At 43.4% G+C, this 21834-nt stretch overlaps 1 protein-coding gene and 1 long non-coding RNA gene across 2 annotated transcripts in view; both read right to left on the bottom strand.

Moving 5' to 3' along the window:
* The window catches only part of SH3BP5 (SH3 domain binding protein 5), an 86493-nt gene that overhangs the window by 50434 nt on the left and 14225 nt on the right, over positions 1–21834 (bottom strand). The window lies entirely within an intron of this gene.
* LOC146591997 (uncharacterized) overlaps positions 18302–21834 on the bottom strand; it is an 8573-nt gene continuing 5040 nt past the window's right edge. Inside the window, exons 2-4 of the long non-coding RNA XR_014896686.1 lie at positions 20544–20802; positions 19172–19220; positions 18302–18780 (exon numbers count right to left, since the gene is read on the bottom strand). This is a non-coding gene — a long non-coding RNA (uncharacterized LOC146591997). The remainder of the gene's footprint in view (positions 18781–19171; positions 19221–20543; positions 20803–21834) is intronic.

Below are 21834 nucleotides of genomic sequence, written 5' to 3'. Positions count from 1 at the left end.
CCCGGCCACGCCCCCCCACGGGCCACGCCCCCACGGGCCACGCCCCGGCCACGCCCCCAGGGGCCACGCCCCCTCTCCGCGGTGGCGGGGCCGGTGCGGGGTGCGCGGTTGCGCTTTCTCTTATTCTTTTTAATTCAGCCCGATTTCTGCTGCGTGGCAGCCGAGCAAGCAGCTATTTTATCTGTTCGGTGCTGGGGAAAAAAAGACATAGTAAAGCCGTGTCCTTGCGGAACTTCTTGCAGGAAGCACTGAGAATACATAAATATATTACCCCCAGCTAACGGTGGCACGGTTGGGATCCAGTTCTCCCAAGCTCCAGGGAGTCTCATCCCCTCTGTGCTGTGGGTCACACCTAGACTGTGGTGGTCGAACATCCAAAGCTCTAACCATCCTAAAAGGGCCCCCAAAACCGCATGGAAGAGCTAATGTGGGCAACTGCTTTTCTTTSCAGAAAACAAGGCTACGGCAACCTGCAGCTGTAGCTTTGACACCTTCTTCTACACCCGTAAGGTCTCACCCGCTGCAACGTTGCACAGAGGGCTGCCTGCTGCTCAGGAGTAGGGAAATGCTCCTGCATAGCCCATGCACCCACTGACGGACTGGCAATGTTTGAGACAACATGACAGTCCAGGTGACTGTCACAGCTCAAAAAAAGCTCAAGCCAAATTCATCAATCYGCCACCATCACGCCTGAGCAAGCTGTTCCTTTCCACATTCGTGCTGCAGAGCTAGCGCGTTGGGAGAGCTGCCTGCACRCAGCTCAGCTCCGTGCAAGAGGCAGTATGAGTACACAGTCCCCTTCCCCAAGGCTCTCAAATCTCAAATGCAGCCCCAAGGCTGCACACACCACTTATATAAAAGCAATACATCAGAAAAATTTAAACAGAAAAATAATTCACTGAAGAATGCACAAGTCATAAATTTATCACTACATGCATTACATAACCCATAAACAGAAAGCACCTTCAAGAGGTATTTTAAGGAAAAGAGAAAGGTGAAGCATTCAGTACCCATGAAGATCACTAGAAGACTCAAAACTATTATTTTTATGCTCAGTCTTTTCTGTTCTCCATGAAAGTTTTGGCTGAAACTGCCATSACATGCAAAGAGAAGCAGAACTCCAGGAGCATCCAGGGAACAGCACGTAAGGAGGCTTCATGTTCTGCTTAACTTGGTATGGCACAAGGAGTAAATTACAGATGATGGCATTTGGGTATTGCCTTCACCAACTCATGAGTCATCTCATCACAGCAAATCTCCTACACGATCTATAAACAGCCAGAAACCTCCCTACCCCCAGCAGAGAAAGAGACAYCGTTGTACTGCCCTTTCTGCTTCCCCGCAGGTCCCACGCACCCGGGAAGCAGCTGAGTAAAGCTTGCCYGAGGTTCGACCGAGACAGTCTGTGCTTTCTGTTATATCAATATTTCAAAACCCTGGTTCAAGCATTCAATATTTGAATACCAAGCACTGTGCAATTAAGGCAGGAGGAAACAGCTAATGGGGCTCCGGAGCGGTTGCGAAGCAGCACAGACGCGCCAGGCCGGGCTGCAGCTCGACCGCAGTTATGCTRCAGACTGTACAGTCCATCTGAAAAGCGGAGGGAGAGGTGCCGGCGCTGGGAGAGCAGTCGTCCGAGCTACTCTGGCACTCAGTTAAATCATGCTGCACAACATTTGTGTTGCTACATGACAGCAGCCATTTGCGGTACAAGCTTTATCATTAATGCAAGATCCTGAAGCGCAGAAACTCGTGGATAACAGTGATGCTCTGGCCAAGATATGCTGTTCCAGTATTACTTGCATGGGAATTTGCTGGACAGCCCCATTTTTTTGTCCCATAGAAATCCCCWGCGTACACACAAAATTTGGTAGGGGAAAGAGGGAAACTTTTGCACTCTCAAGGAGGGGTACAGAGAAGAATTTCCCTCTCCATTCTAGAGGATATTTTGCAGATTAGTATTACCTCTTTTGAATAGACATTAGGGAACTAAAAAGTTGCATTTTAAACAAAATTGTCTGGAAGAAGTATGCATTAGTGATCAGTGTGTAGCCACTTGGGGATACATACGAATGACTGTAGTAAATTCAGGGGAAAAATACAAGTGAATGGATAGTGCAATTTTACATATTTGATAAGTTAGATTTTGAATACTTTTTAGGGAATAGGGGAGTTTGTTTGTTTGCTTTTAAATCTAGTCTTGCATTCCAATTTCTGCTCATACTTGCCCTAAAAGCTTGCTTTCACCCAAGCACTGGAGGCAAAAACCTGAAATACAAATCAAAGCTGCATCTCCTTCCTTAGACACAAGTTCTGCTATGTCCTCTTTTTGACCACGAATATCATACTGAGCAGAGCTTTGGGATTAATTAAAACATATTTGATTACTGAAGACATATTTGCAGCTCACGGAAAACTCTGTGGTGCAAACTGGCTGAGACACAGCTTTACTTAGGAACTCTGCATCTCTTTTTTTCCCAAGGGGAGTGSAAAAATACTTCTGCTCTGAAAATTCTTCAGCTTGTGTTGATTATACGCTAGAGCACTCCCGGTTAGCCTCAAATATTCAAATACTATTACAATTTTGTCTTAAATAACTAACCATCAAATAAACACAGAGAAGTAGAAACAGCCCAATCCTAAAAAAATAGTGTGTAGAAAATACGGCCCCATAAATACATTTATGAGAATAAAATCCTCTAAGGAGTTTCTGTAACACTAAAGTCATCCTGCAGGCCATTTTAGTACACTGACTTTTGCAATATTACACCAAAAATTAGTTTCAACCAGGAGCTTCTCATTTAAAGGCAAAGCCACCATCTCTCTCGCTTCCAAGCTGCAGCAAAGATATTACTCTATCAACACTCAAACCCCATATGCTCTCCTGCCTTTCAGAAATACATTGCACATATCCCAAACATTTTTAAGCACTAAGTAGGATTTCATCCACAATCACAGTATGTTTGAAGATCTGGTCCTCCCTGTCTTAACCTCACTGATAAGAGGCTAGGCACATACCTGTTTTTGAAGATAAGGACAACCTTTATGGATCATTTTAAATACTCTGCACGCAGGATACACATGCAGAGTATTAAACATCGAAAAGTGGTCAGAATCAAAACTTCCTCTTGCTTATTTCTCAAGCAAATTTTCATGCTTCCATACTCAAAATGGTTGTGGCACATTTGTGCTCTGCATTTTAGGAAGTGCCAAAAATCAATTACTCTTTTTTTACACCAGTTTATACGATGCCATCGCCTTATGAACTTGCATTCAAACAGTGCACACAAGGMCACATTAATGGGTCTGAGCACCTGTGGTATAAATAATAGTAGACTTCCCCACCTACAAGGAATGTACTTGGACAAAAAACTATTTCCCCAAATATCCTTTAATCTCCCTTCCTTTTAATAATCACATTTAAAGCTGATTAAAGATACCCTCCAGGCTTCACAGGGCTACAAAGAAAGGAGGCTTATTTAAGGAGGTACCATTCTAMTTTCTAACCACAGTAATCTTAACATCTTTCTTAAAAACTAAATAAAAGCATTATTAGCAAAATTACCTGCTGGGCCAATTTCTACTGGATTTACATCGATGTATACCAAGAGCTACTTCTTTTATTATTCTGAAACCTGTTATCTACGCTTTATATAACAAATAGCACACAGTATATTTTTCTATATACATATTCACATATACTACAGTATATAGAGTGCATGACTAACAGCTTGACGGATTCCCCCTTTTGTTGTTGTTTTACTGCGAGAGACTCACCAGCATCATGAGATTTTCTTCTCCTCCACGCCGCCCTTGCTGTGGCAAGGTGGGCGGTGGGGAATTTCCCACTGGAAACCCTCAGTACAACAACGCTGCTTCTGCAGAACAGCAGAGCAGTGCTGCTGCCTTTCTGCCCAAGAAACAGTGTGCTGCCTCTGTGCTTTTAGGAAGTAACAGAAAAAAAAAACTGAGAGGTTTTTCCTCAGATCTCTTGCTGAACAAGAAGGGAGATCTCCCCTGTAATGCATGACATCTGAACAGGGGAAACTCCATACTGCACCTTTTTTGTGTTGACTCTACCCATCCTGATCCCAGCTGCCTGCTTTACTCAATAGKAGTCTCCCATGAGTTTCAACAGGAATAGGATTAAATGCAAAGGCGTTAGTTTGTACCCCAAATAAGGCTTCAGACAAGAAGTGCTGCCTGGAGAGAGGCAAAATGAGATGCAAGAGGCATTCTTTTCTATCCAGCCTGATAATCCAGTAATGCTTCGGCAGTGGTGCAGACACATCACTGCTATTCAGCACAAACACATCTGCTCTCATCATCTATTCTTTACACTTAGACATTTATATAAACCACATAAAAAAATCTATTTAAAGAATCACCTATAATTCCCRAATAACACTAGCCATGTGCAAGAGTATCTCATTTTTCCGGGTCTTTGTTTGCTTAATGTTCACACTGATCCCATATCCATGGCTATTTTATTATATTAGTAGGTATCTCATTGGTGACTTTTAGAGTATGCCCCCTCCCCACTAGTCTCTTGCCACCAAACTAAACTGCTCAGGACATCAAATATCGGCACTGATARATAAACACAGAAGGTCCCTGCAACTCGCAGCATATGTAATGGCAAATGAGATATTCCAGGTAGGTGGGTCAGGTTCAGAGCATTCATGGGACTGTGTGTTTTGGTGAGAGCCTCGAACATTTTCCATAGCCCTTCCCRTTGCTGCTGCTGCTGCACCCATTCAGCGCAGGGGAGTTTTCCAGTTTAGCAGGAAGGGACTCTTCATGTCTCCGGCCAGGAGGAACACTCCTGGGAAGCATGGTGTGAAACTTGCTCCGCTTGCGTGCACCTGCCACCATCGAGGAGCCTCCTGCAAGCAATGCTGTGAGCGTGCACCAGCGTGTGCAGGATGGAACAGGGCCTTGTGCAACGGCAACATTGTGGCCACCAAAAGTGCTCTGACTACAGCCTTCACTTCTCAGGAATACTGCTACCAGACCRGAAATTCCCAATATCCCATCTGAAGCTGCTGAACACAGGCTGTTAACAATCAAAGCCTGAAGAACACTTTTCATCAGAGGATCTCAAAGCATCCACTTAAGCAACATCCATCCAGGGAAGCTTTCCCTTTGGTTTCSTACTTCTAAGAGGTGGTAACTAATTAGATAGAGGGAAGCAGCAAGAACAGTTCAAGCACAAGATATCCCAGAAAGACACTGAGAAAGAGGAACGCTCAAAAACGAGTATGAGGGACTGAGTAGACCAGATAGCTACAGAAAGGCAGAGAGATTTGGGGCCTCAATATCAYCACAGCCAACCACAATGCTAAGAGAAAAGGCAGAACCCAGGCCTRTATCTAGAGAAAGAAGAGACGAGGCCTAACAACCAAATGGGAGCTCCTGCCTCCGAGCTGTGGAGACAGACTGACAGCCAACAGGGAGGCAGCCAGGAAGCAGAGGAACGGGCACAGGCCCTTCCACAGCCAAGCCTAATTAGCAAGGTATCACGAAAGATCTTTGCACAGTCTCTCTGCTTCCTAATCACATTTGGCTGACCCCTAATCAGTGATAGGAGAAATAGCAAATGTTTTTTTCTATCTTTCTCTTTGCTTGCTTACCAGGCTCCTAGTAGCCCGTTTACCTTGTGCCAAAAAATAGGAGCTCATCAAGTATCTAGTTAAAGGAACAGTTGTCAGTTGAACAAATTTGAGCTTGATGCCTGCAACACCTTAAGAGTCTACATTTCAAATGTCTCCTTCCAGATACATATGGAAATCCATAGCTCATTAAAATATTCAGATAAAAAAGTCTGTATCAGCTTTGCAAAGGTGACATGTCTCCTGTACACAAGGAACCTCTCCCTCCTTGCCTCCCATTAATAGTTAGATTTTCTGTCCTCCACCCACTATCTGACAGAATCACACTTTTCAGAGCTTCCCGTTACATAAAAATCAAGCAATCAAGCACATTGTGTGTAGGAGTGAGGTAGAGCCTGTTTTAGCACCTAACTTCATATACCAGGATAAGAAGCAACGATTACATGCATTCCCTCTCCACCTTTCCGCCCATGCCACAACCCAAAGGTGAGTGCCACATCCATGCACTTCCCCCTCACTTACCAAGCCCAAGGCTGTGAATCCTGCCCAGATCCAGAATCAGTAACACCAGGTGGGTTATGAAGCCTCGCTGCCACCACCGTGCCGCCAGCAGGATGTGACCCAGTGCCTCACATCTCCAAGAGCTGAACACTTTTGGATTGCAATGTTGACACAGTCTCTCCCTCTCATTTTTGCCACTTCCTCAGTTCTGGCATCTCTACTACCTCACCATCCAGATTCAATCTATTTACAAGCTCTTTTAACATTCCTCCTCTTTCTACCCTTTCCAGTATCATTTAAACCATTGCTTCTGTCCTTTCCCTCACAGGTAAGGTCTCTTTCTCTCTCTTTCCTCCTCTTCCAACCTCCAAATTTCACATTCTGGAAATCCCTCTCCCAAAGGCAGAATTTGCTGCTCRCTCTCTTCAGCAGATTTTTTTCTTCCATTTCTCTTTCCACCCCATTTCTCATTTGCTTCCTCATATGCCAACTTTCCACCAACAACATGCAGCCCTGGTAGTACTCTCTCAGCATTGCAGTTCCCAGACTGATCTTTACCCATCCTGTCTCTCACCAGTCCTTCCCCACAGGCACCTCACAGGTTATATATAAATAAATAGGCACCTCACCCATCCAGTGCTTTGCTGCTGATGCAACTCTTGGAAAAATCCCCAAATGTATAAAGCAGAGGCTGCTGGAGAAGAGAGGAACAGAGACAGCAGCAAGAAGCCAAGGTACAAATTTTGCAAAAATTGATGCAAAACTGCCCACTGCTTTGGGGATTCCTGAGGATTAAGGAATACTCTATTGCCTCTGCAAATTGAGGTGTGTCTGAGAAGCAGAGCACAGATATGTAAGAGCAAGGGGAGAAAGGGTCTTCAGAGTTCTGTGGCACTGAGTAGTTCAGACCTCCCCCGCCCAACCACCCATCAGCTGAAGAGCTCTACAGGCACAAGTCCAAACCTTTACAATTAACCAGATCAAAAGCATATGCTGCATGTGTCTGTGGTTTCCCTATTAGCAGAACCACTTCAGAATTTTCTCTTACCAGCAGATGCAGATAAGTTCTCAAGCTAGGTTTATAAGTATTAATTCAATAAACCAATAAAAATTGCTTTTCAAGACCAGGCTAGCTATGGTCTCTCCTCAACGGTAAAAGCAGCTGCTTCACCAGAGAATGCTAACAGAAGTAATACTCTGGGTAGGAGACTAAGAGAAGACCTATACTAGTATTATTATGTCTACTTTTCAGGCAAATCCATGAAAATATGAAGAGGTTAAATGACTGCAGAAAGGCAGTCAGATGAGAACCAATGACAAATTTCAAATGTGGAACCCAAGAGTTGCTTTTTTTTGTTCTAATTTAACCTGTGCTCTAAACTCTCCTTTTTTGGTATCATTCATCCTTGCTCCATTCCTCCAGTTCTGCAAAAGGCCTTTTCTCATTTTGAACTCAAATTACCTACTTGACAGCTTTGCCTTACTTCACAGTCCTTAAAAAACCTAAGATTTCCATAGCAGAAGTTATATAAATACCAAAAAAGAAAAAGAGTAATTCTTGCTATGGTGATAAATTTTTTTACAGAGAGATTTTGTATATTTATATATAACCTGTTCCATTAGCTATGGCTCAACAGAAGCATTTGTCCAAATCTGTAGCTACATGATTTTAACTCACACCTTGGGGACATGTTTCCTTGCCTGTTGCAGAGACCAGAGGATTCCTGTGGTACAGTCTAGAGGCTGTTGACCCTCACGAGCCTTTCCTTGCCCCAGAATGACTGCTTAACCCTAGGAAAGCCTAGAATGTGGTACTGTGACTTCTTTTTCACTGAAATCCAGTGAGGGGGCGGTTTTACAGTATGTGCTGTGGCAATCCTGCTGAATAAGAGATCATAGAGTCAGAACTGAGGTATTTCACCTTCGGAGTCTCCACAAGCCAGCTGCTGGACGTAATTTTTTTTTTTTTTTTTTTTTAATGTACTCCCACCCTAGCAATCCAGAGGGCCTAAATTTGGTATGTGCCAGGTTAACAACGGCCTCAAATGACTGGATTCAAAAGCTGCTGCCCTTCCTGTCCCCAAAGGCCATTCACTGCTTTCACTGCTCCACTGACACAAAGAGGCAAGGTGACAGTTCCCTTATTCTCAGCCAGTGACCGTACCAGAACGCCACTCGTTTTCCAGCTCTAATGTGCAGACAGGCCATTTCCCAGCTGTAAGAGGYAGTGCATGTTCCAGGAGTGAGCTCCAAAGCAGCAGGAAGAGCTAAGGGAGCATGCTTCACCCCTCCGGAAAATCCGGCCTGAGAGGACCATGGGGAGCCTGAGAGGTTGTCCTTCATTAACATGCAGATGAACACAGATCACTGCAAACTGAGGACCACATTTCTCCAATCCGAGATTGTCTGCAAGATTTCCCAAGCAAAACCGCAGTCAACAGCGCAAGTGCAGTCCTGCCACACAAGGATGAAAGTTGCTCTTGGTCAGCCTGGCATCCGTGCTGATCTCCAGTCCTAGGCAGTAGATCGGAGACCGAGTCCCAGSGCAGCAGCAGCTGCAGCGGTGCCGTCAGCCCTCCGGTTGCCACTGCACAGTGCCGGGGATACACGGTGGGAGCCAAGAACAGGAACACCCCGYGCAGACAGCAGGAGAGGAAATTGATTTTCAGGAGCCGGCGTTTTGCTGAGAGAGCAAGAGAACAAAGCAGACGCCGGGCAGCCTGCAATACGGCGCTCCCCTCGACGCACCCCTTGGAGCAATCGCTTCTTCACGGGGGGCAGCAGAGAAAAAACAACTGTACAGCAATGTACTAATCTTCACAGACAGGGCTGCTTTAATGCTATGTAATCCTCCAAAGGCAGGAAACAGCATTTCCTTTGTGCTGAGGATATGGAAACGGCTGAAGGTGGCAATCCCCACTAACAYTATTAAAGGAGGGGTATTTCCACAAGCACCCAGAAGGCTGGGCAAGAGCCAGCTGCAGTCATATTTCTATGTAAGCATCTACTTGTAATGGCAGAAAATAGCAGGCAGTTGGGAACTCCTGTAATATATAGGCGCTGCTGGAGACCGGGTATCACAGCAGCACACACGGATTACACAGCTCTAAACAATGGCACAGCAGAAGCGATGTCAGCAACTAAATAATTACCTTTTCTTTTTCACTTAGACTCCCGTTTCATTTTGCAGCAGTTATATAATTAACTTGTATTTCTGAAGGAGGAAGTAGTGCCCCTGGGTTATCACCACAAGAATGCCAAACCTTCGTGAGGCACGTCCTCAGCAGAGAGAGATTTTTCCTTGTAAATTGGATGAAGAAGTGAAAGAACAAAGTAGGCACTGTCAGTAAATTCAGAGTGATGGGAGCCTGCTTTTTAAAYAAGCCTTATTTTAAATAACAATAAGATATATAATAACTCATAGACACTTTTTTTACATCTAAATACCAAACGATTATCAACTCACTGTAGCACTGAACATAAAAGCAGTTCCTACACACCTGTAACACATAGGAAGCACCATCCTGAATTCACAGTGCTACATCAGTGTATCTCATCCAGCCTTGTATAAAACATGTTAGAAACACTATGTGCCACTGTGTGGACATTCGGAGTCTAGCTGTAGCAGTCAGCATAGACATAGGTTATTTTTTCAGATCAGATACTTTTGTTACTTATATTTGGTCTTGCAGAACTTCTGAAGTTGCAAGTATTGCTTCCTTTTAATGCAAAACGGGAAGTTAAAGCTCCAAATCAAGGATCTGAAATGCAAAGCTCTAGTATTATAACAGAAGCGGAAAACAGCAATACATTCATCTCCGCTTCCTTGAGAACAGTTCAATTATAATCATGTCCCCAAGCACATTCTTCATTGAATCACCGTGACATCTGCTAGGGAAATGAACACAAATCTGTATCTGCATGCAGCAAATATGCTGGCAAGGCTGGAGTAGGGGGAAGGGAGATTAAGTGTCACTTTTCACACAAACTAGAAAATGACAGCTTGTCACATCCGTAAGTAAATACCAGCAGAAGCGAGAGGAGGCAAGATGGTTCTTCACCTTTCCCCCMCCACCACCACCACAGCATTACAGAGATGCAGATTAAGGACAGAACTGTGTTTTTTTATCCACTGCCTACAGTAATAGCATCTGGACATGTATCACCCCCCACCCCAGGAATGCTGAGAGTAACGAGTAATATCCGCTGCTCACATACATTAGCAGAGCTCCACCGGGTTCAAGGCAGCCGTGCCACTTCCCTAGCCGAAGCGCTGGGCCAGCGTGCTGAGCTGGGGCGCAGGGCAGCCCAGAAGAGCCGCAGAGAGCCAGGGTGCAGCATTACCTCCCCTGGGCCGCTTGTGGAGAGCAGGGAACTGCCATAGCCTTGCCAGAGGTGGGGATGATGTTACCATACAGTAGCAAGGGGTTTACTAACGACCTCCTACATGCAAAAATCAGGATATAACGTAGTACGACCCTCTTTGTATGGACACAGAGGCCTGGGAGAAGGACTAAGTTAGCTCAAACTCCCTTTTGTTTTCCCATGGGTAGGGGCATGACCGTGGACAACACTAATAGGAGAGCCGCTAATACACCGCAGGCTGCTTGCCTGTCTAAGCGCACAGACAGGAAGGAGAAGACCTTTCCCACCTTCTTTCAYTCCAACCTGCAAAGCCTCCCTGGCTGCATCATGTGGCAGGTCACACGGATGGCTCCAAACACAGGGTGGAGGAAGGGCCATGGTACAAAGCACCTGGCAAAAAATCACCTTCCAGCAACAGCTCCCCCGGGCTCCCAGCACTACCCCAGCAACATCACAACGCTGYAGTCTCTCATCTGCCCCAGTTGCAGGTGAGCTTGCAGGTGAAGGCAACACAGCAGAGCGCACCTGAGACTCAAATACCTAAGTCTCCTATGGGATGTACAGGATCTGACCTTATTCCATACAGGAAACAGCAATATCCTACGCGTCTTTTACGTGAATGACTGCATTCACACTGGGTTACAACAACTGCAGCTGTTCCAGAGAAAACAGGATCTCTACCTAAAATACATAATGGGTACAGTCTGCATCTCACACCCTCTTCTGTAAGAAACACATTGCATTAATACATCCTAACTGGTATCCAACTGTGCATAGTTAGATCAAKTCCTCTTCAGAAATAGAGCGCTGCTTTTTATCCTGATAAGAGCAGATACTACAGACTTCACTTACAAGATCTGATTTTTAAATTACTACAATCAGGCTTTGATGGAACCACTCTGAACACAGACATGTGGCTAATGTTTCCTAGTTTCATGATAATTTAACTACAAACAGTAAATAAGTGGCTTAAAAATAAACAAAATTTCAGGAACTCGGACATTTGATGATGAATGCCAAATTCAGGGCTCAGAAGTCTCCTTTGGACAGTTATTAGTCCATATCCTCCACTTCTCCACRATCCTAAGCTTACATTTTACAGAGAAATGCACATAAAGGAAACCTTGAAATTTGGACTCCTGACCTGAATTTATTTTCTTATGCAAGAGATAAACTTTCAGCCTTCAGAAGTTATATATTTACAGGCTGTTTTTCCACAATACAAAACAGTGATTCTTRTATGCAGTAGGAAGACAGAAATTCTTTTTCTAAAAAACCTCTGTTCTATAGGTTACAATGAGAAACTGCTTGGACAGGAACAGTAGGATGTTTCTTTTAAACTACCTAAAGAAAGGTTATTCTCAGAAATACAAGCGTTCTTTACATGAGAACAACTTAATAAGTGCACCAAAATCCTTTCCTAATAAAACATACTTTGCAGTCAGACACTTCAATTTAGTATTTTCACAAATCCCCATGGTCTAACTGGAGGGCTGTTGGCTACAGCCATCCCCACTGCCTGTTTCAAAACAGGTGGAAGCAACTGTGTGAGCTGCCAGATGCCTCCTCCAGCRCTCGGCATGTGCCTACCAACAGGTAGGCTGCTGCTGCCGCCCCTGCCTCCAGCTCTGAAAAGGAAGATTGAAATGCCAGCATGCACAGAAACAGCAGAGAAACACCTGCAGGCCCCAGAGCAGGGAAATAAATGCAGGGAAAGAGAGAAAATTCAAGTTTTACAATGAACTGTTCTTTCAAAAAGATGCATTAAAAAGGTCTCAGCTGTTTTACCCAAAGCCTGACAAGCAACAAAGAAAATCAGTGAGAATTCAAAAGACTCCGATTGCTTTTATCTGCCACTCAGTTCTCTTCRGAGCCTACAGTCCTGTGGGGTTTCTCAGATGAGCAGATCTCTCTTCTAGGTGTTTCTAACACACCTACTGACTTAGATCCCTAACCTGTGAACACTAGCAATCATTAAATACATGCATTCTTGTCCACAGTATCGGTTCCAAAATATATTTCTGGCATTATATCTAGGATACCTTTAAAAACTGTGAAGATGAAAGATGGATACACTTTAAATATGACACAATTCGGTGAAATATTTTTWAAAAAATACAAAAATCCAGTAATTTTTAAATCAACAGATCACAGATAGGTTTGCCCCACCCACTCCAGGTAACTTAGCACATCATCTCCTATYTCTTCATCTGTAAGAACTGTAGGTAGAGGATGGGAATTTTGCAGCTTCTGCACAGTATAGCTAGCTCTGTAGGTCAAATCCTCCTCCTTCCCACAAAACAACTTGAAGAAGAGATTTAAAGCAAAACCTGTTTTTTTTTTTTTTTTTTTTTTATTATTATTATTATCTTCTAGTATTTATGCCATTGTTTCAAGCTCTATAACTCAAACGGCTGGGAACTTAGACTGCACTTCTAATAAGGAGAACCGAGTTTGTAATGCAACAGTCCTGACAGCTCGAGCTCCAAGAAGGGAAAAAACAGACAAACAAATAAAAAACCTCACCCCACACATGAGCGTGGGTAACACACTGGAAAGACAGCAGAGAGCTGCGGGTACACATTAAGCCTTATTTGCACAGGCAGGGGCTTTTAAACACCTTGCTTATTTTCTCCTTTAAGAGTCTCCAAAGCGCATTTTTGTTTTGCTTGTAGCACATTTATTCCCTACTTTAAGGCCAGATGAACAACATTTTTTAGGGGGACACAAGAAAATCAGGGCAAGAAAGTGAGAGCTTTCCTGAGAGCTAAAGTCAAGTCTTGCGGAGCAGGCAGTCCTCCTCATTTATACAGAGTTTGAGCCTCATGCTACCATCTGGTACCTTTCAGTGAGTGTCTTCAGCCAGTTAGAGATGCTGCCTGGGAAAAAAGAGCTCAGGGGTCRTCTCTCATTGCCTGCAGCTCTCAGCATGCTCAGACGCCCAGGCTGCACTCCTGCTCGAGAACGTGGAGAACCACGGAGCCAAAAAMAAGCAGACACAGCCAAGAAACTCCAGCCTCCAGGAAAATCAGAGCCTGCCTCCCTCCAATCTTTTCCATGTGCCCTTACCAGAGCAACCAGGACAGTTCCTCCAGGGCTGCTTAACCTAGCACTGCCTCCCTGCCCAGCTCCTCACAGGACAGCACCAGTCAGCAGCCAGTTGGCCCTAGTGAGTCTCAGTGGGACACACACTCAGCAGTGTGTGTCTGCTGGAGAACCTGGTCCATTGCTCCTTGCTGCCCAGTCCTTCCTTCCTCAAGGAACAAGAGCTGCTATTAAAGGTTTTTGAAAAAAAAGTGTGAGTGCAGAAGGGGCTACCATCAGTTAGCGGGCCAGTTTTTAGTTAGTCAAGCAAGAGCTAACTCTGGGAGCTAACTCTAACAGTGGGATTTGCACTGGTTGCAACAATACAGACCCCTTAGAGCATGGGCAGCACTTGTATGATCTTGCACTGCCGTGATCTTTTGTCTGTATTCATGTTATAAGCAAGGATCCTCACCTGAAGAGCAGCCTCTCCAACCCCTTCAACATCTCTTCACACTTTGTATCTACAACCTACAATATTTATGACTCTCCTCCTCCTCCTGCAGCCTGATGCAGCAAGTCTCTAAGAGGTAATTAACCCTCCCTCCTCCCCAAGACACCTTCCTCTGCTGCTTACAACTTTTTTGGAGCCACAGGAGAAGCCCATGAGCCTGTGTGCCTCTTCTCGTATATACAGGAGCCACTAATTCAAATAGGTTTCTCTGTTTTTCCAAACAGCTAGAGCTCGTACTAATGAGGTGGCAGACTTCTCATTTCCTTTCTTCAGCTGGACTGCTCTTCCCCTCACCTCTACTTTCTGAACAGGCCATGTCGCAAAACTGGAGAACAGAAAGGCACGGGCCCTTGGCTGTTTGGCTGAAAAAAAATTACAACATAAGCTTACAACAAATGAGATTTTCTCTTTCTGTGGAACTTTCCAAGCCAGGCTACATTACATGTAGGCTCACAGTTCAATTAATGCAATTTAGGATCAGCAGCCGAAGAGCTCACTGAGATGGGACCAAATGGCTGAAGAGAAGTGAGTGGATGACATACACTGTATATCTGTTCATGAAGAGCAACATGAAACTATTTGAACTCAATAGTCAGTGTAAGGAGGAGCCAGAGAAGGCTGTTACAGCTCATAAAGGAAAAATAATTTGAATTGTCAATATGCTTTTTAGTGCTTAATAGAAAAAGGAGCAATTAAAATAAAAAACAAAGATACATTGAATAAGGATATAAAAAAGAGTAAATAACACTATGAAGAGTATAAAGTCATTTCCTCCAGCACATCCTCTTTGCAAGTAAGGCCTCAGCACAGCTGCAGTTTGGACCATCAGAGGCACTGTTCTTGCCAGAACATTTGCCAGTAGAGCTTGTCTTCTATAAATGATAAATAAGAACTGATGTGATTAAGACATGGTAGATTCAGTCCAAATTTGGGTTCCACWGTTTGCGGTACCACAGAGACATACAGGTAGGCAAACATGCCCCCAAACATTTGTAATTTAAAGACAATAAAACTTGGAAGGAAGAAGGAAATACACACACACAAATAGCAAATTCTACTTATATGGTAGCTTGTATCACTATGAGGAGAAAGAAGCCAGACAAGTGAAATTGCTAGGAACAAGGAGAATTAGAAAGAAGGGCATTATGGAGAAGGGGAAAAGGGCTAGATAGGAGGTGACTTGCTTTAGGACTCAGTTTCCCGGGTTAGAAGTCACTCTGAGCCAAGTGGGCAGAGGAGTTGGCCTCGTGCAGTCACCTAAACCTGCACGATGTGGGACTCTGCAGAAGACCCTCCCAAAAGATGCAGCACACAGCTCTTTCCCTTCCCAGCTGTGCACAGCCCACACTCAGCAGCAGCCACATGCTGCACTGGCCTGATCACTCAGCTTGTGTCAGTTAATTTAATAAAATGTCTATCCCACAGTTGCCTTCGACCAAAGGAGAGACCCCAAGCAATAACCCAGGCTCCCAAGGCAGCTCTCCTTTGCCTTACTCCTCTTACCATTTATTATGCTTCGCATTTTTCAGTAAAACCCCTTGAGTGCCAGGAAATCCCAAATGGCAACATAAGACTATCAGGGCTGATACGCTCCACAATATATCCACATAGGAGTATCTATGGAGGCCCTTCTAACTCCCTTCCTGCCTATGCAACCATGTTTCTTTCTAACAAAACCTAGGGTTTAAGGAGAAAAGAGGGAAAATGATGCACAAATAGGCTTACCCAGTATTCAGCCATTCTGGGGCTAGGGTGCTGGGCTGAGTCCCACAGCTTAGCTACAACCTGAGAAGCACCGTCACAGGAATGGAGAGGTTTAAATACGTGTAAGTGTTGTTTTTAAGTGTGTCTTTCAGAACCTTGCTGCTGCACCAAGCTTAAGCAAAACACTGGCCATCTCCAAGCTGTCTTCATTCCTCTGGGCCACAGAAAAACTCTCCCTTTCTATATGCTTATTAAATTCTTTTGAGTTCCATATATGAAGTGGATGATTCTAAGTTTTTACCTTCTCCTACAATAATGAGCAAATTAGTATCTATTCTGCTAACTTTCCTGTTGATTTTGTGGTTTTCAGTGCAATGAATCTGCCTGTTTTTCTCTGAACTTCAGCCTTAGGGAAAGGAGAAATTTCCTAAGGGGGTGAATTATGGGACAACTTGAGTGTCTCTGTTTGATATTGTGTTAGAAAGATTCCTGGTTTGTGGAAACTTCTCCAAATTCTTTTTAAAATCATTTTTGGCCCATGCCTTTCTAATGAGTATGTCCACATGAAGGGACTAATGACTTAGTAAGTCCCAAATTCCAGTAACAGTTACTGTCCTCCACATCCTGTCCCACGTCTCAGCAAGTTGTAATAGCGCCAACTCACAACGTATCAAGATACTTAGTTCACATCTCTTATCATCACTTACGCTTTGAATCATATCTGTTTCTCTTTGGCCTTATCAGCACTACTTCGATGTTGATTTTTGGTGGTATGTCAGTTTGTGCCCCAGTGGCCAACTCACAGCTAATACAAGTCCTGCTTGCTATAAGCAAGATTAGTATAGGTACCTTTGGCTGCAGTGTTATCCACTGTTCCCCTGAAGCATTCCTTTTGGTGTGCTCACCATCCTCCACGTGCCTGCTCTACCCACTGCTGGCRTTAGCAACTACCACCCACAGCTGCTCTTGCGTCCTTTTTCAAACGCTGCATTGTCTTGGCTCGCACTGTCTGCCACGGTCTGCGCGGAGCCACATTTTGTTCCCTCAGAATCCAGTTCTGAGCTCTGGCATGCTTTTCTGCCCCTGATCTCTTTATTTGTATTACTGTAGTTTGCATTTCTAGTACATCCACAGTAGTGAACACTTGTTCATTCTTCATAAATTTTGTAAACTCATCTAGGTGTTCTCTGATTTACAAATCATAATTAATCTATCTCAGTTTTGTATTATCTAATAATCTTTCTCTGATTGCTTTGCCTTAGATCCCAATTAGCATATGGCAACTCATCAGGGACTATGTTAACTCCCACAGATGGAAAAATTGGTTTCTCAGTTTTCACTTTCTTTTTGTATTCCCAGATCAAAAACAAAATACCCTTCCTCTTATCTTTCTGTGATCCACATCATGCCACAGAATTCTGAAAGACATCAAGTACTTCAGAATGGCCCATTTCCAGAAACAAAAGTCTCTTAACTGTCTTCCTTTTTGCTGTTACCCCTTGTCAGCAGAGAGCGACTGCAAAGCTGCACAAAAAGGCTTCTTCACTTGGCCTCTGCATTTCCAGAGAATGTCAGCTGCAGTGGTATTTTTAATGGTGCCATTTTCCCCACTCAGAATATTTTCTTAGTCCATAACACTCCACGTACCATCTGCTGTACCATAGTCATTCACAGCCAGGAAGCCTGGCCACTGTGTGCTTTATTTGGTGGACGAGTCCTAATTGCTTAGCCTGGCATAACGTGAGTCATTGCATAGCACAGCATCCAATTCCAACTGCTTTTGCCACAGTATCTTAGGGGTACAGCGCTCCAGCAGAGGCTCAGAAGCAGCTGTGACCACTGATTAGCTACAACACTGAACAGGCATGCTCCCATTCAACTTCCGTGGGGAGGGGAGCGCAGCTAGTGAAGTAGTGGTAGGCAAAAACAATACGAACAGCCACTCTGAAGGCCTCCGTCTGCTCTGGATGCTTTTTGTTCCCACTTTCAAGCAAGGAGTATGGCAGAAAAGAAGAGGCCATAAATCTGGGAGCTGAGCAAAGCACTGACTAGAAGAAAATGATGCCCAGATTAAAAATTGTCGGAGTCCTGCTGCTGTCCTGACTGGTGCTGGAGAGTGCTGGAAGAGCAGCAGATCTGGCACAGGCCAACCTGCCAGCAAGAAACACYACAGTGCAGGGTACCACTGAACATCCCTGCTTCATTGCTGAAAAGACATGCCAAGGCCGAATGTAGTCCTGATCCAAATAGAGAAGCTTCACAGACCCATGGCTCTGCGACACCCCCAACAGCCTGTGTAAAGGAGAAAGACCTCTATCCCTGCCCAACTACACCAGCACCCTCTCAGCTGGCTTTGTCTCTGATCCGTGGCACTCTCAGGCTGCGTGAATCTTTCACTGACATGTTTTCTTTCTGATCACTGACTGTTTGATAGGTCAGATGCTACTTCCACACAGTGGAAATCAGGACAAAATTTGATGGTCTGAGGATAAAGAAAAATATTTACAACGCTCAGAACTCTCATTCTGCATTTTTAATAGTCACACATAAACAGYCTTGCAGCTCCTCAAACCTGCCCCAAGTAATCTTTTCTCAAAACATCTCAAGGCCTGTGAGATGCTGTATTTCCTCCATGAAAGTCAGTAGAAACTGATGGTAACATTCAGCATTTTGTAGGGTCAGATYCTTGTTAATAAATAAGGAAGCTCTGAGCAAGGAAATCCATAGGAAGACCTACTAGATAGGCATGTGGCTTGGAGAGAGAGCCAGAAGCAAGTGTACCTGAAGAGGATGCCTGTGGCAAGAGTCCTTTGCAATGCTTCTCCTGTGCTCGACATGCCAGTTAATTCTATTCACCACTATCCCCAAAAGCAGAGAAARGTAGCTCTCAGTCTGCTCCATTCCTGTTTCTCATCCAGTCGCTGGGAAGGAAGTATCGAGGTTACAGTGTCTGTGCTTTTCTTAGTGATAAATTTCACTCTAAGAAGCCTTGTCATTGAGCTCCTTATTTTGGGGTGGTGAATCCCACTCATTTGTGCAAGAAGCAAATACAAGCTCGTCCTAAATAAAGAAACAGGAAGCATAAGCAAAGCCTGAGGAAGAGCTGCTTATTACAAACAGGTTTCTGCACTAGCATTTAAATAATGCAAATATTTAATATCTAGAAGAATTATTGTTGCATAAAATGCAGTCAAGACTGTTTCACATGTACTTATTAGTGCTGCCTGGCAACAGATTATAATAAACACACAGTGTTTAAGTCAGACATAAAGCCAGCAAGAGGTAAATGTCATTTTACTCTATTATTCCTCTTTCCCTTGAAGTGAGGAGGGTTTGCAGGAGACAAAATGGGGGCTACYAGAATAGGAAAGAATATAAAATGGCAAACTAAACTACAGCTGAATTCAACATAGTACTTAACAGAAGAGAGACTCTCTCTCTCATTACGTACATCCTATGTAGCTCTGCCTGAATGGCTGCCCTRCTGGAGAGTAGCTCATCTACAAAACAAAAGAAGTGAGAAGAAAACAAGAGCAGTTCAAATGATATGTCTAACATTTTTGAGGGATTAGAAAAAATACTGTGTTAAGGCACTATATTGGGAAGCTTGGAGAACTGCAAATTTCTTAAATCAGTACAGTTATCTAAAATAACAGTATAATGGAAATCAAATCAAACAGAAACAAGCTACAAGTTGTCAATGCAGCAAATTGTTGTCATGTGGGGAGAAGCAATTAGGATGCTAGCTGCCATTAACAGTGATAGGATTTCACCTTACTCTCCCTCAAGACTGTGCTAAGATAATTCCCTCTAAATAACAACTCTAACACKCAGCTATATTTTCTTTAAATAACCTTTTGTTTAATTCTTGCATCTTGAAGAAAGTAAAGTGGGCAAAAAGAAGACTTAACTGCATTTAAGAAAAGATTCTAGCTGTGCTCTCTCTMTATACCCCTTACCAGCCATTAGGTTTAAAGGTTTGGACAACACTTCAGTGCTAGAGTTAAAAGAAAGGCAGCACTAGTTAGCAGCTAGTGCCATCTTGTGAACAAAACCCCAAACATTGTTCATTCTTTGAGTCAAATGGTACTTAATGCAGCAGGGGACAGAGTTTTTGCACAAATAAGTAACTTATTGCTGACATCTCTGTATTCAGGCATAAAATGAGAGACTAAGCCTCCAACCAGGCCAGACAGAAGCTTCACAAAATACAGACAGTCTAGAGAAAAAAGTTATTTTACAGTATAAAGGATGGTAAGAAAAGCTGTTCCTTTTCTCTCCATTGCAAACAATACCTAATGTTAGCCTTACTCAAAAAAATGTATCATGTCAGCTGCACACTTTGATAGGAGGATACTAAAGGGGAAACTTTTTTTCCTTTCTTAAATCAAGTTTGTTTTTTCAATCTGTTTCTTCTGTGGCTGYGCTTTAAATAGCAGTGTAAGGCAGGGTTGCACTAAACCCATCAAGTATAAAGGGGCTTATGCTATAAATTCAGCAGGCTGCCAGACATAGGGATCACCAACTGCACACTCCCCCCACAGATGCTTTGAGGGTTGGATTTGTTGTATTCTGATGATGAGGACCAGAAAAGATCACGTGAAGAGCAGCACTGCCACTTCTCATGACACCAATATTTTTCTTAAAGTCCCTGCTCCTGGCATCATGTAATGGTAACCTACTCCCTTCTACTTAAAAAATAAAAATAAATAAAAATAAAAATAATTTAGCCCCCCACATTGCTTCTTGATAGCATAAAACCCAACAAGGCTCCCCCCACACACTTTTTTTTTTCTTTTTAATCTCAGATTCCAAGTACTTACCTCAGGAGTTTTATTGTCAGGATTGACTGTATCGATGGTTCCTCCTTTCCCAACATCAAGGATCAGCAGAGAGAGGATACCTTAGATTTCCCTTCCTACTGTGCAATTCCTTTTGCCATTCTGGAGTTGCAACGGCTCTCAAGGAAGTCAGATGAAGTTCTCCCATTGACTTTGCTGGAAGAAGCAACTGACTTTCACTATGTGTTGCCCTTTTGCCTGATCCTTTCTTCCTCAATGTCTGTGGTTACTTTTTCATCTCCTAGACTTAAAAAAAAAAWTTGATGATATAGCAAAAGGAATAATAGGAAAACTTAGATTACATACAAAAAACAGTTACTGGTCCACTATATAGCATTTTTCACTCCAAGATCATTGTCTCCTTCTTACAGGGCAGAAAGTGAGAAGCAAGGCTTTAAATTGCCCAGGAAACCCACAGGAGGATTGGGAATGGTACTCCTGTCTTTCAAATCACAGCAACAAGACATTCAGGAGCTGTGTTTCCCTTCATCAGAGCTAGTATCTCTCATTACAATCTTGCTCATTACTGTAGCAAAATGGGTTGTTATCTGGCTAATGAACCAAGACTTGGGAAATCATTTCTTCAGTTCCATTTTCACAGTAATTTACTTTTGAAGTACAGTAAATATCTAATCTCTATGCCTCATCATAAATGGGATAACATTATTCCTTCCTCTTTTTACCCATCTTGCAAAATTGAACTGTAAGAGTTTTAGGACAGAGACTGTCTCTCACTCTTTGTGTCTACAGCACCCAGCGCAATGCTGACCCATTCCTGATTTGGTCTCCAGAGATCACCACAAGCGTGCAATGATCTTTGTTAAAGCGGCTTCTTCAAAAGAATCCTCTTTGGAAGACGCCGTATGTTAAATTTGAGGTTTGGGCTCTTTTCACTCTGTTTTCAAAGACTTTCCTGTAGCCCTGAACAGTCTATCCATTTTGGGATCTTATATTCCTTTCCACCTTCTGTAGTATTGAACCCATTCATCATAAAAATCACTAACAATAAAAACTGAACTAAAGTAAGGATTTCCAATGTTTAAAAGCTCTAGGAAATCTCAAAACAAAGCCACAAAAGCAATTTTTTCAGAGAGGCTCACATTTTACTCTTACTTATTAACATAGTCAACAGTAATATAATTCAAATTCCTAATGATACTACATGAAACAAAATTATATAATCACAGTAATAGATATGTTRCTACCTATGTAACAAAACCATCTGAGTGCCCCTAGAGCAAAGTGTGGCACTTAACTTTTTTTTTTTTTTTTT

Source organism: Rhea americana, unplaced genomic scaffold, assembly GCF_003343005.1.
Source record: "Rhea americana isolate MKP2758 unplaced genomic scaffold, rheAme1 scaffold_35, whole genome shotgun sequence".
In the NCBI taxonomy this organism is placed as follows: domain Eukaryota; kingdom Metazoa; phylum Chordata; class Aves; order Rheiformes; family Rheidae; genus Rhea; species Rhea americana.
Note: the sequence above shows the minus strand (reverse complement) of the source record. Positions and strands in the feature narration are given on the sequence as shown.